The 16,006-nt window shown below is 28.3% G+C and overlaps 1 long non-coding RNA gene across 1 annotated transcript; it reads left to right on the top strand.

Annotated features, from left to right (window-relative positions):
* Positions 1-10,955: 10,955 nt before the first annotated feature.
* On the top strand, positions 10,956-13,620 carry LOC132953105 (uncharacterized). The gene is made up of 4 exons (XR_009665551.1): positions 10,956-11,290; positions 11,520-11,633; positions 12,707-12,959; positions 13,028-13,620. It is a non-coding gene; the product is annotated as an uncharacterized LOC132953105 (long non-coding RNA).
* The last annotated feature ends 2,386 nt before the right edge of the window (positions 13,621-16,006 follow it).

Raw genomic sequence — 16,006 nt, forward strand, 5'->3', positions numbered from 1 at the left:
CAATGGGCATAAAATATGTATATTACTATATTGTTTATATGTATTTGCTGAGGATGTTTTTGTAATCTGTATACAATAATAATATAATATGAATATTAATCCTAAAATATGTTTGAATTTAAAATAAGGAAAGTCATATATCTGAATTTATATAGATTTGGATAAGATAACAACTATAAAATACAAAATGTTTACAAACTATAAATTCAAATTTCCAGCTTGTAAAACATATTCATAAAAAAATTAAATGTTTAAGATGAGTTTAAAATTTTTACAAATTTACTAACTTTTTACTGTAACTCTAAACTCTATGAAATAATGTTGAATTTTGCTGTATCCGTGAAATAGATAGAAAATAAATTAATCAAAATGACTTAATTTAAATAATTTTATACATACAAATAATTAGGTAAGCAACTAAGGGATTTTTTTTTAAATTACTGTAAAACTCTGTAGACTATTTAATATTATTTATGCTCGTTACTTTTTTAGTTTTAATTTTTTTATAGTTATTTGAATATTATTATGTCCCCTGTTAAATAATAACTTTACTGTACACATATACATATACTATGATTGAATAATTATAAACATATAAGTATTTTAGTTTTAAAAAAATTATCTAGTTTCAGTAAACTGCATTATTTCCATTTTAGTGTTCTAAATACCTAGCTAGATTTTATTTTCGTATATGAGGGAACGCTATATTTTGAATTGCTTTAATGAAAATCAAATATATTTAATGTTTATTGATTCACAATATAATATATATTAGTTTATAGTGTACATAAATATAATAAATAATAATTCTATATACTTTATTAAATAAATTATTTCATTTAATACAAACACAGTAAAAAAGTGAAGTTCAATGTAAGTAAATCTACGCATATGGTTACAGTATAACATACTAAATAATATAATGTATATTGGTTAGATAATTATATCGTAAATATACTATGGTTACTTTAATTTATCGTGAGAAAAATAATATGCGTCACTTACATCATAAATATATATTAATTATTTAAATATAAAATAATTAATACATTGTTGGTGGGTATTCATTTATTAGTATTATTATGCACATTATGATAATATTTCTAAGAGTCTAGAATGTATTAAAGTTGTTATTCTGTAGGTAGGTACCATTGTACCAAGAATAACATACAAATCCATCTAATAAATTAATTTTCATAAATGACTGACCCTTTGAGAATATTTTTGTAATTCATTACATAATTGAGTCCATACTCCATTCCAAGGGTTCTGTTGTCTATAATTTGAAAGTCTTAAAATGTATAAGAGTATAAGACCTACATGATTGATGATATATTTAAAAAAATCATATAATATATATATATTACAATAACTGATTTTATTGAGATACTCAAAAGTCAAAATGATGGTACTACCTAGTATTTCCATTAATATTCGATATAATATTTAATGAATTAATGAGTTATAAATAATTATTGCTTACTGCATAGCCAAATTAATGCGACAAATCGCTGCCGAACGATAATCATGTGTTGGCTGGCCGATAGTCTTTACAGAGACGTACCTAATATAGTGAGTACCATCTCATTAAGTCTTACGTCGATCCCAAAGGTTAAACTTCAAGATTAAGTTCATAATTGTATATGATAAAAATTTGTTTCTGTGGAGAAATAACACGATACGGTCGAAATTTACATGACATTTTCATGAATATCGCACTATTTATAATATAGTTATACCTATGTAGTAAAAATATACAGCACATTTTTTTTTACCGACAAAAAGTGTATTTTGACAGGATACGTAGAACGGCCGGAAGGCCTTATCTTATCTATACTACTCCCTCTAATTATTCATTTAATAATATTTACCGTGATAATACTATTTAGAAGAGCAACTTCTCTCTCTCACTCACACACACACACACACACACACACACCTGTCATAGCAATAATTACGCATTTACTATACTTTTTCTTAAACACTGTTCTATCACGCATTGTTAATAAAATAAATCCTTATTTCTAAATCATTAAAACAGAAAATACGGATTTTTTTGTACGTATAATTTAATAAGTTGTTTTTTTATGTTCGTGCAGTGTACATAAGAATATTATGGTATTATGTAAATATAACTCAAACTATTTGAACATTAGGTATAATATATTAATAATATGTTATTTAATAATTGTTTGGTTAAATAAAGCTGAAAGCCTATATAAAACAAAAAAAAAATATTTAATTTATAGTTCAATATATTAGTATAATATGGGTTATCAATAATTGTATGCATAAGAATTTAAATCGAATCAATTTATAATAATAATCCTATATATCGTATATATTTATATTGGCTGTTAGTCGCATTACAATTATTGGTGCGGCTCACAAATAGCTCTTCTGAAAGGCCACTTTTGTTATATATTATATGTATTGATTTCAAGTATATAGGTAATATGAATTATGAGTATATACAATTATCTAATATGTTTGTACATTTTGTTCTCTGCAGCATTTGTGAGTATTTGAAATTAATTTAATCCCATTCTTGTGAAGTATTTCAAATAATTGGATTTAAATATATTTTATATATTAAACATATTTAATATATTATAATACAATACAAACATATTTTTAATGACTCATAAGTACTATATATAGCTTGAACTGGTTTTATTTTTTTAATAATTTATTAAAAATAATAAAATCATATTATCTTGAAATATAATCGTCAATTTAAAATTGGATTTGAGTATACTTACCTATAATTGTCTAAGTTTAACTATTTAGCCATGCGAATCAATTTATATTTATAATGAGTATTGGTATTATTATTAATAGTTGAGAACTCTGTGACGTTTCCATAGGTAAAAAGTAAACTAACAGCAGCGTTGAAGTGGGATATAGAATATCTAAAGCATGGTGGAGCAAAATAACGAGAGGAAAAAACAATTTACTAACGATTTATTATAGTGGACTTAGGTTCGTAGGAACTAATGACATTGATATATTACGAAGTATGGTGGATGCTTATAAGTAGGTACGTATGCAATACAAATTTAATATTCAAGTGTATGTAATAATCATAAATATTATACTAACAAAGAAATGAATGCGTGCGACCTTTCATATAAATTTAAAAATTCGTAACCCACGACTCGGGTTAAGAATTTGATAGGTCGATGTCGACGAAAAGACTTATTGGAAATCAGGTCGTAGACAACATTGTGAGCGTGCAAACATCACACGACGGCCAAATCAGTGATCAGATACACAACTTATCGTGTCGCGTACGACAGACGTCGTGTCTCGTCCGACAGACGTCCGATGTGTCTCGTACAACAGACGATGTGTCGAGTACGACAGACGACGTGATCGAGTGTACGAAACGATGAACGATCTGGTGGTGACGTAGTAGCACACGTCATATAACAGCAAATTCGCGATAATCGGCGACGGCGGTGAGTGGCGTGCACACACGACAGCGATGCGTTCAAGTCGGTGGTGGAAAATTGCGTACACACGACCGTAAAGGGGTCGGCAAACAAACGACACAAGTAGGGTAAACCCGCGCGGGTAGTCCATCATGTCATGTGTAAAAGTGAAGCTGGACCCAACTCTGGACATTTCCCGGTAGATCGTGGTTAGTGAATGATACCATGATAACAACGGCCAATCAGAATATAATACGATAAAAGAGCCACACGACACGATAGACGACGTGCCGTGAACTCGGCTTTAGGGCTAGCACACGTCTTGGAGAGCGATTACTGCCCGTTAGGTTTTTAATTGGCGTACACATTGAACGTCTAACACAAATTGCTCAATGTTTATAGTTTAGATATTATTATTTATTGTTTTTTCTGACTAACGTGGGGTAATTTTGAGCTGTGTTCCCTCGATAGCACGATGTTTACTTTAGTATAGACTATAGACTGTTGTTACCTATACCATTGCCATTATTCAAAAACGGACGTAGAAACACCTGTGTGTTTTTTGGATTACTCATAGGATAATAACGTGTTGTAGGAACTTACTATGGTCGAAATTGTTGGGTTCAGCCACTGTTGTTACCTAAACAGGAAAATCAATATGTAATTGTTTATCCGAAACTAAGAGCTACATAGAAACCAAAATTGTTCGATAATTTTAGAACAATAAATTATTTGACATTTTAGCGTGACACTCATTAATAGGATGACATTGTGGTGGTTTAAACTGCTGTACGATATCGTATTTTACCGGAGCAAAGATTAATAAACATACTAAGGTAAGTTTTTATATTTAATACATTGTTTAACTCATAACGAAATTATTAATTTAAGAAAAAGTAGTAATCAATAGACGAATACTCGTATTTGTCATAGGTGTCGAAAAGACAATTTGAAGTAATTTAAATTTTCACGAAACAAATCAATTTATGATTCATCACTTACGGCAGTTATTGCTGTTGACAGGGTTCCTATTGTTTTTAAATTATGATTTATTTGATTGACTCGTCCATAATTAGATCCTCGTTAAGAATAATTTATGTTTTCACCAGTTATCGTCGATGAAACCACCATTGGTGCAGTATAATTATAAATAATATTATCGAACTGTTGACCATGTCTTTGATGATCTTAATAACGTGTTGAGTTCAAATACTACAGTGTGATGATAGGTAACCGCCGATCCGGTGGCGGCGAAGGCGCGCACACAGTGGCATGTATTGGCTAGCCCCCAAAACGTGTACTTAGTAAAAAAAAGAATTAGACAAAAAATAAATAAAATGGCCGGACGACCCAAGTAGAACAACAATAACAAAGGTATCGATAACACGAGAAGCCGTGTAAATAAAATAACAAGCGAGCGCGCAATCACAACATTGTCTATAATAATAATAATATATTAACAATGGTTGGACCACGGGGCAAGTACAGCACACAATGGTGTCATTGTCACTCCTACAACCAGCTGCATGACCTAATGATATCGTGAGGCCTGTGTTTTACAACTGAGAGATGTAAAACACATACCTATTACAGTTTGAATCGTAGGTTGTTTTAATATGGTGAGTTTGTTTGTTTTTTTTTTAATTAAATTAATTTTATTAATACCTAATGTTGTAGCAGGTTTCTGCTATTACAACTTTTACGTTAATCCGCGTTTACACATTTCACAACGTTTCGTTAATGATATAATAATAAAATGTAGTAAAGTATAATATTATATGATACAGAGTTATTATAATATACAATAAAATATAATAATAGACCTATATACTATTTTATTACAATATTATTACTGTATATAGTTTTCCGTTTTTGTTCATCTTCCTTTGAGACGGTTTCGATGTCGTCAGCGAGGAATATATCCTATGTCAGCACAAATCGTAGACGTATATATATGCGGTATAATATATATTTTTGCCCATGTTGTATAGAACTGGGCCACTCTGGAAGTTTGTTAACTGGGTTTTGATCCAATTGACAAGCAGGGGCTGGAAATGTTGAATACTTTTAAAGGTATAGGTGGTACTCAAATTAAATTTAAGAGTTGACATTATTCAAAATAATGTATAATTTATCTTACAACGGGTTGGATGTGAATAATTCATACTTAGCTCAAATGGATAGATATTTAATAAATTCTTTGGGCATATAAAGTATTTACTATATTCGCTTAGGTAAAATCTGTAGTATTTGTACCTATACACTTTAAGGCTTTTACGCGAAATAAAAACATAGTGTTAGTAGCAAAAATAGTTTACACATATTTGATTTTTCAGACTAGAATGATGAATATTTTTACGCAAATCGTGTCTACATGTTTTTTGGTTTTTAAAATATTAACGATTCAAGTATTATTCATAAATAAATATTTATTCATGAACCAGAAACATCATGGTGTTGCCTTTTACAATCCCAAATTTATCCTTTCAAAAATATACGCATTTCAATAACGTAATGCATGGTTATAAATTAGTCAATATAGTAGAATAGTGTAGGTATGCCATGTATTGGAATCACAGTTTATAACTTTAAGGGAACACCATTAAATGACAAATGCATTAGTTCCTAGTTTTGTTCTGAGATACTTACTACTTTGTAGATTATTTGATGCTTAATCAGTCACTATTGACATTTCTATTAATAGTTATTTCTCTATCTCCCAATCAATCATTGTATTATATTTATACAAACTATAATATACATATTGTACATAATCTATGTAACTGCGGTAAATTTACCTTTAATGATTTACACATGCATTGAAACATATTTACTAAGTTTAAACCACATTGTGTTCAAAGCAAATCAGCACGTAATGGGTAGGTAACTACTAACTAGCTCCATCCACCTACGTCCTACACAGAGTACGATATACATAAAATATCAAAACTGTGGGTAGGTATCACGTTTACAATATTATTGTGTGTTTATAAATGGCGATAACAGAACTATATAAGTACATAATACTGTTTGTTTGACTGTTTGAGTATTTGTATCATATTATTGTATATGTTCATAACTTTAATTTGTAAGCCAACTATGAATGTTGAAATTGTTGATAACGACGTTGTAAAAATTAAAATATTAAAAGAAATTTGTTATGGAGTAAGATAAATTTATGTTCCAATTTTTTATAATAAAGGTTGTGGTGCTTTAAAATAAACAGTCGGTCATAAAATGAGGTATGCCAACAGCAGTTAAGCTATAGGTAGCGTATACCGATTATGCGACAAACAGAGATACAAAATGTTGACATACTTGACATCCTCCTAATTGCCTGGAATTTTCTATTTAAATGTAAAATGTATTTTCCGTGACATTTTTTACACGACTTATCATAGGACACTCATGCCACAAAAGTATTAATTATACGTGATGGTAACGCAAACGTATGTAGTTAATTAATTAACAACAAATAATACGTTCTGTATAACATAATATCTATTCATGTCTTTAAGAGTGCAATTTTGCCATCTTTTTAAAGTTATTAATTGCGTTTTATTTTAACGTAACTTAGACAGTTAGACTGTTATAATAATATTATAATTAAGTAAGAAACTGATTAAAAAATCAAGCAAAACTATTCACCTGGCTGTGAGTGCTGGCAATAAACATCTTATTATCTCAATTATGTCTTTCAATAACTATATTTTAGAGGTGTAGCTGTAGACATATTTATTATTTATGATGTGTGACAGTCAGCCTACGTAGAATCCGGGATATACAGGGTGTCCCACTGAGATCTGACAAATGAAATAACTTTTGTTCTAATTAATATTTTTAAAAAATTTCTTTTAAATATAATTCATAGACTATTGCGCTACACTTTTAGTATACATTTTTTATTTTTTATTTTTTAATACTGAAAATAAAAAACTTAAAAACTGATAAAAAAAATTTCCAAAATATCCAAAATAGCCAATTTGTAAATCTGATTTTCAGAAAATATAAATCATTTTGAAATTATAATGTTTCTAATCGTATATTACTTAACAAGAATATTGATATTTAAAAAAATGGTAAAAAATCAGCCAATTGACTTTGAAAATCAGATTTACAAATTGGCGATTTTGGATATTTTGGAAATTTTTTTTATCAGTTTTTAAGTTTTTTATTTTCAGTATTAAAAAATAAAAAATAAAAAATGTATACTAAAAGTGTAGCGCAATAGTCTATGAATTATATTTAAAAGAAATTTTTTAAAAATATTAATTAGAACAAAAGTTATTTCATTTGTCAGATCTCAGTGGGACACCCTGTATAATTTAACCTTTCTCAAGCATCTGACCATTGCATATATTATTTATCACATCACTTAGACAACATTTCAACGAGCACATTGTCATTGGAGTATACAAATTAATTTTGAATAAAATATTGTCTTAATTATAAAAATTATAAAACAGTTATTGAAATTTGACTGCTTATTGATTATCTATTTATTGATTATCTATTTTGTGCTTATTGGTCTAAACTCTAAATGCATTAAAATTTAAAACTACAGAAAATATTAAGAACATATCGGATAGTAAATATAACGGACACTATAATTTTATTTTGCACTCACTTGAACACACGATAATGGTGTAGTGACTTATGTCATTAATCTAAACATCCGAAACAAATCATTAGTATATTTGAAGAATAATAATTCTGATCAATCTTATATTAAGCTTTGCTCACTGGTGTTTCTTTAAACGTGTTCAGCGATTTTCGGTAGTTATCCTTACGCTTAAGAAACTATTGAGGAAAATTAAAAAATATAACCTCTTCAAATAACCATTATTAGCGTACATTTTTTTTTTTTGTTTATTGAACTTAAGCCCGGCAACTATGACCATTAGCTGTTGTAGGGGATTATCAACTGCGGTTGGTGAGGTTGGTACGGTAAGGTGGTGTTGCGGTTGTTACGGCAGGTAAGCAAACACGTGTATCTGTGGCAAGGTTTTTACCACTACGAACCCGGGTGGTCACCCATCCGTTAGCTATAGTAGCAGCGGGCATTACTTACTCTCAGCCAAGACGTTAGCAGCTAACACGCGGCGCCCAACCATACAAGCGTAGATTTCTGATCCATACCGAAACTATTTGAAACTTTTTCAAAGTTGCTTATACTCAAAAAAGTATGAATAGAAAATGATAGTAATACAATTAAAAATTTAATATTGTAAAAACATAGTAACAAACATTATTTTCATCGATTTACAAGAAATGGACAACATAACATGTCAACTTTCAAAAGGGGTGTCGGTGATTTCTGGTTTAAATTAATGTCTAAAACGATAATATACCTACGTATTTTATTATTATAATATATCATAACACAATAATACAATAGTATACGAAATATTCATATTTTTTTGTAATATTGTTTGCTTTACCTATTATATAATATGTTTAACATTCAAATAAATAAATCAAAATATAAACATGACCAATTGTTTATTAGAATCGTTGTTTTTTTTATTTCCGTTTCCCAAAATGTAAGGGTTTTCAGTACAGAATGGATATTTAAAAACACAATAATGTTTAAACCAATGTTATTTCAAAAGCAATCAGTGAAGTAATTTTTCTGGAAATTATATTTCTCCCAGAAATGGAGTTTTAAATAATTAAATATTATGATATTAATTATATTTTTATTTTTATGATCACAGAAATTCATAAAGTTTTTAATACGTTTAAAATAAAATCATTATAATACCATCATTATAATGAAGGATAATACAGTTAGATTGTTAGAACAAAGTTGGTCTGGCCATTTAAAAATATGTGAAATTATTTATAATAATTATAATAATATGTTAAATAGTTTAAAAAAAAGTACAGGGAAAATAATTTTATGGTAATGAAGTAGCTCAATGCGCAGGACTCTCGTTCGAAATGAAAAAGAAAACATTTAGATTTTCTTTATGTATTATGTTAAAATGTTTAAGATACATTAAACCAGCCGATAAAATTCTACAGTCCAGAGAAACTGGTCTCATCTCAGCTATTCCAATTATTCATAGTGTGCTTAATAGTTTTAAAGATATGAGAAATGAAAAAGTATTTAACGAAGTTTTGCGAATATGTGAAAATTGATTACCTACCCAAAATTAAATCCCCAAAACGTAAAAAAAGACACCTAAAATCTTGAATAACTATATTTTAGGTGAATCATCTGCAGTGTTGTGCTTTAGATAAAAATGTCATATCTTTATCTTATCTAGATAAAAAATAAAATTGACATCTTATTTTCATCTAGATAAAAATTATAACCATCTAGATAAATTTATCTAGATAATTCACAAAATTCGTAGCTAATAATTAGTAATAACTATTTTACAATATTATCATTCAATATAAAATAAACAACTTAATAAGAAATCTAATTTGTATTACTTGCAAAAATTAATACAAATAATTTATTATTAATTACGAATAATGCACAGAAATGATATACTACTATTATAGTATATTACTATTATATATCTGTGGAATAATGACGATTTATTATGTCAATATCCATGGGAGATGCGAATTATTTATAATCAATACGCCATACGGGGAAGTCTCACGCCTGTATTACGATTTACGATTTACGAACGCCGAAAGAGCGTTTACAAGAATTAGAACCAGAGGTTCCCATTTAACCTATACATATATAACATATATAACTATATGATACTATGGGCCGTTCTTACAATGTCCGGTTAAAGTTAACTGACACTTAACCGGCCAAATTCTGCCGGTAAAAAAATCTGTTATCAGTCGGTTAGCGTTAACCGACACTTTACCGGACATTGTAAGAACGGCCCTATATGTTATCATATAGTTCAATGGAGGTACTCCTCCATGCATAGAGTATACTCTATGCCACCATAGGTCCTACGGGTAAACAAGGATCTAACATCATGTTGGTTTACGGGCTCGTTTCCTAGGTTCAGACTTCAGACTAAAGGTAAACGTAAACCGAATCAGCTGATCGATTTTCGCTTGTATATTGTTCTATGATAGGTCGAAACCACGATTTAAGATATATATATGTATAATATCTTAAATCGTGGTCGAAACTGTTTATTGTTGCGGCTGCGCGGCGGATGGTTTATAAACACTAAAATACAGAAATAATATTGACAGATAAGAAAATAGCAATATTTTAATCTTATACAATATTAATAATTAATAATATGCTGTGTACGGAAATTGATAATTCTCCATCGAGCGCCTCATAATATTCTATATTTATTTATAAATTATGTCCATCGGGTAATCAAGTGCTATAAATAATTTTCACAACCGGACCCTGGTTCTATGAATTCGTACTTTGTTGTGTCTACATAATATTGTACAAAAAAAATAAATAATTGGCGTGAAACGTCCGTTATTTATTACAAACTCGTACTGTAGTACTGTACGGACTACGCAGCGTACTCTCGTTACTCAACGTGTTCAGTTTTTAGTGTTATTATTTTTCATAATTTTGTCTATTACTTACAATTTTATTTTATTGGTGAAATATTTTATATTTTGTAATGGATCGTTACATAATACAATCATTACTAAAGACCAAAAGAGTTCGTCTATACAAACGGATGAAAACGTTGATGATCCGATAACTGGTACCTACTGACATTTCACCAACATCAACTGAAAATGTACCACAAAATTGTTCACTGTTTCTATACTTATTTGACGAATTTTACAAACTGTTATCGACCAATGGTAATAAAATAATGGCATCTTGTGTGACCTGTCATAATAAGATAAGTGCGTCAACGAAATCGAGTGGCAACTTATTAATCCATATTAAAGTAAGTTTTTTGAACTAATTTTTTTTTAATCCAAACATTTCGGTTAATTTCTTATTAGTTCCTACATAACAATAATATTATATCACAATTTACATGGAGTCAAAGAATATTAAGAACAAACTGTATCATATTTTGTATTTATGATTAACCCGTTGGCTGGTTCCCACCTATAATTATAACAATTGCCTACCTACAATTATTAATTGATGTTCCAATTACTTGTTTATAGACTCAACATCCAGTATTAATGCCGAAAGTTGAAATACCCAGAAGTAAGAAAAGTTCAAATGTTATTCAAACCAAAATTGTTGATGTTCGTCCAAAAAAAATTTATAAAGACATGGTAATTATTAGTTCAGATTTTTTCTAATTTATTTACCATAAAATAATCAACTATGTCAAACCAATAGCAATTTGTGCTTATATTTACTGTAGTTTAATACTTAGTTAGGTACTTTAATATCACAGAATACAGATTAGATGAAACTAACTTTGATTTTAGTTTTATTTAACCTGTGATAATACTATCCTTACTAAACTAGTTACCTAATTTTACTATGTAGCAAATATGTTTTTAAAGATAAATTTTAATAAGTTTTATCCATGTCATAAAAAAAATAAATCAATATACATACTAGCCTTTTTAATTACTTTAAAGAGTATAATATATATTTTATTCAAAACATATTGGTTTAAAATGTTGAATCTTTTCTTTTGATATATTTTTATTGTATTAGTTGAATGATGAATAGAAACAAAAAATTAAACTAAAAGAATTTTACAAATAGATTACTTTAAATTCAAAATAATACCTACAACACACCACAATGAGATACTTTCTATATTACAGTTAATTTTATATTATATTTTAGATTTAGTAGGTTTATTTTATAGAACTACTAAAATCTTTGGTACCTAACCTGCCTATCAATTGTTTTTTTGTATATGTTTTATGTACTAAGTACTGGAATAATTATAAAATCCACCATAAAATAAGTGATAATTTTATATATGTAACCAACTAATAACTCAACTTAAAATATAAATAATAATTTATATGCCTCCACACATAATATATAAACAAATTAACTTTATTTTTAGTAATTTAATAAATAATATAATTATTATTATTATTTATTATATACCTACATTTAAAATTACCTGTATTTTTATAAGAAAAACAATTTTTTATATAATTTCATTTTTATCTTAAGTTATGCCCAAAGTATTTATATTACTAACTTATATGCTTACTGATGTCAACTCTGTATTTGAAAAATAGATTCGTTTATAATTTTTTTTCCTAAAACGTATCATTATGAAGATTATGCTCTTTTGAATACCTCCAACATGTAAATAATTTAAGTGTTAGATAACACTTTTATAGTGTGTTAATTATTGTTATTTTATTTTCAGGTGAAGGATTTAGTATTTGAATATATTGTGAATGAAATGTGACCATTAAGAACTTGTGAAAAAAAAATTTCAAAAGTTTAATTTTAGGACTTACTGGATCAAATGATGCTATAGTTCCACGCAGAAAACAGTTATCAAAACAATTAGATTTAAAATATGAACTATACGTTTCAATGCTAACTGATTTAATAGCAAACATGATTATATTTGTGCAACAGCCGATATATGGAGTGCCAATAACCGTAGTTGCATGGTTATACACTACTCCTTATGCACACTATTAATATTATTATTTTATAATTAATTATGATTCATTTGTAGGTATGACTTGTCACTTCATAGATGAGAAAACATATTTTTGGCAATCATATGTCATTGGTTGTATACGCATTAAAGGAAGCCACAACTATCAAAATATTACTGAGGTTATAACAGAAATTGCAAAAACGTACAAAATTGATTTTCTATCAAAAATAACACATATTGTCACAGATAATGCTTCTAACTTTGGTAAAGCATTCAGAGTGTTCTCTTCTCTTCCAACTCATGAAGCAAGTACAAGTAATTTGGGGAATTTTAATGAAAATAGTTCAGAGAGTTCAAATTTTGATAGTGGATCTGACTGCTCAGACTTGGATTCAGAAAGAGTTAATTTGAATAATTTGCTAAATGTCGAATCAAACCTAGGTAACAATGGCAGTTTTTTTTTACCTTAGCATATGCTATGTTGTGCACATACATTAAATTTAATTGCAGCCAATGATATTTCTGAAATTTCTAATAATGATTACAACAAAATTTCTAAGTCAACTTTTAATAAACTATCAAACTTTTGTAATTTGGCTAGTAGAAATACAGCAGCATCAGACACAATATATGACGTTTGCAAGTGTAAGTTCCCAGTACCTGTGGTAAGTAGGTGGAATTCATTGTATGATGCAACACAAAAAATTTCTAATCATAAAATAAATGTAGGTATATTATTTGAAAAATTACATTTGCCTAAATTAAAAGTTAGTGAGTGGGCATTCATCGAAAAATATTGCAATTTTATGAAACCATTGGCGTTTTTGTTAGATAAATTGCAAGGTGAAAAGAACAGCTTCTTGGGTTATGTTGCTCCAACTCTTTTAGCTTTAAGAAAGTTGTTAATACAGTCCAACCAGTTAACATATTGTAAACCGTTAAGTCTCGCAATTGTGACTAGTCTCAAAAAACGGTTTAGTTTTTATATAATCTAAGCGAACCAAAAAGCAAACGTTTTTTATAATAGCATCAATAAGTCATCCAAAATTCAAAATGGACTGGGTACCTATTAGGTATAGAGATCTATGTAAAAAAATGTTTATCGATGAATGCAATTCGATGTTATCTTTAATTACTACAAATTCTGACTCTGCAGATGACAGTGATAATATGAGTGATAAAGAGTTGTATAGTAATATATGTGATCAAAATTCAAATCATGATTCTCCGGATGAAGAAATAAATGTTCAAGTGTTAAAATACTTAAATTCAAAAAAAAAAAAAAGACCTACAGTTATTAAACAATTATCCTGTAGTTAAAAAAATATTTTTGAAGTACAACACAACCCTTCCTTCATCAGCACCTGTCAAACGATTATTTAGTGGTGCTGTCCAAGTTTTGACATCAAGGCGAAATCATCTTGGTGATATAACATTTAATAAATTATTGTGTTGCCAATCTAAACAATAGATTTATTGTTATTAATATGTATGTATAATATATACTTGCAAATGAAAACATATTGTTACTTATTGTTAGTATGTTATTTTAAACTTTTACTATAATATATCATTAATTTTGTTCACTATAATAATTATGTTTGGGGGTCGAGGTGGCCGAGCGGTCTAACGCGACGGATTCGGCACAGCCGGTCCGAGTTCGATCCTCGACCACCGGGCGGAATTTTTCTCCGTGCAAGTCACGGTGTCCGGAGAACAAGTGCTGCCATCCCCCCACCCGGGGCACGGCAGAAACCTACGGATGCCCCATTAGAAATTCTGCCAAAACACAACACACACGTGTACCAACCACCCAATTTAAAAAAAAAACCTACAGTGCCCTCCCCCACACCCAATGGCCTATGTAACTATTTTATTATTGTATACCGTAGGACTACAAAAATAAATCAAAACCTTACAATCTACTCAGAACGAAACTGAAGCAGTAATTGAGATGCTACTTTATGGGCGCAGTAATAAAAAAATGAAAATTCAAGTCCAATCCCACAATATACGTTTAAAAGAAGTGCAACAAAGATTCTTAGCTGATCCCGGTTATGATTTACTAGAGTATTTAAGAGGAATAGCACAAAATTTAAAATTTTAATTACTCACTATATTATATTATTTATACTAAACTAATACTTATAAGTTATACTAGTATATACCTACCAATTATTTTAATATTTTATTACAACTTTTTTTTACCTTATAATACCTACTTTAGTTAATTTTATATTATAATTTTTTTTTTTTAAATAATTAACACAAATATATATTTTTTGACCATAATATATTTCGATTACATAACATTTCGATCATTTGCATTTTCGATATCATATTTTTCGATCGAAAATGTGTTCGATCACTTTTTTTCGATCACTAGACTTTTGGCCACTTGATTTTCGGTCAGACATCCCCTACCCTTAAATAGATGTTGAAGACAGCATTTCATTATTACGTAAATTTTATGAAATAATTGACATTAGTAAATCTAAAATGAAACTCGATTTAAAAAAAATTATGAACTTATAAAAGATATTTCTAATATATTCCAATTGAATTACAATGATTTTAAGGTATTTAAGGATCTCAATATTAATATCCTCTGAAAAGAAGAAATAATTTGTGTGAAAAATTATTTAAAAGAAAATAATATTATCTTTAATAATGACATGTTAATAGAGAATGCAATTTAAAGAAATATTTAAAATGACAGCTTCAGTTGAATTGAAAGTCCACAAAGGCAATCAATGAAGCATAACCGGCTTTCAAACATGGCTTTATTGGTGTATGAGTCTATAATTTAAGTATAGAAGAATCGTTAATGGATTTCAACAATCAAAAGAATAGTAAACTACATCTGTATTAATATTCATAATACTTAAATAAAAATAAATAAAAAAATATTTTGTAAAACCTAATTTTAAGACTATTATATTTTTATTAATACTACTTATGTTATTTTTTAATCATAAATTTAAAACATTGTAATTAATTTGTAAAAATAAAATAAAATTAGTCATAATATTTATTTTTTTCTATTCCCCCCCC

Source organism: Metopolophium dirhodum, chromosome 9 (genome assembly GCF_019925205.1).
Source record: "Metopolophium dirhodum isolate CAU chromosome 9, ASM1992520v1, whole genome shotgun sequence".
Lineage (NCBI taxonomy): Eukaryota > Metazoa > Arthropoda > Insecta > Hemiptera > Aphididae > Metopolophium > Metopolophium dirhodum.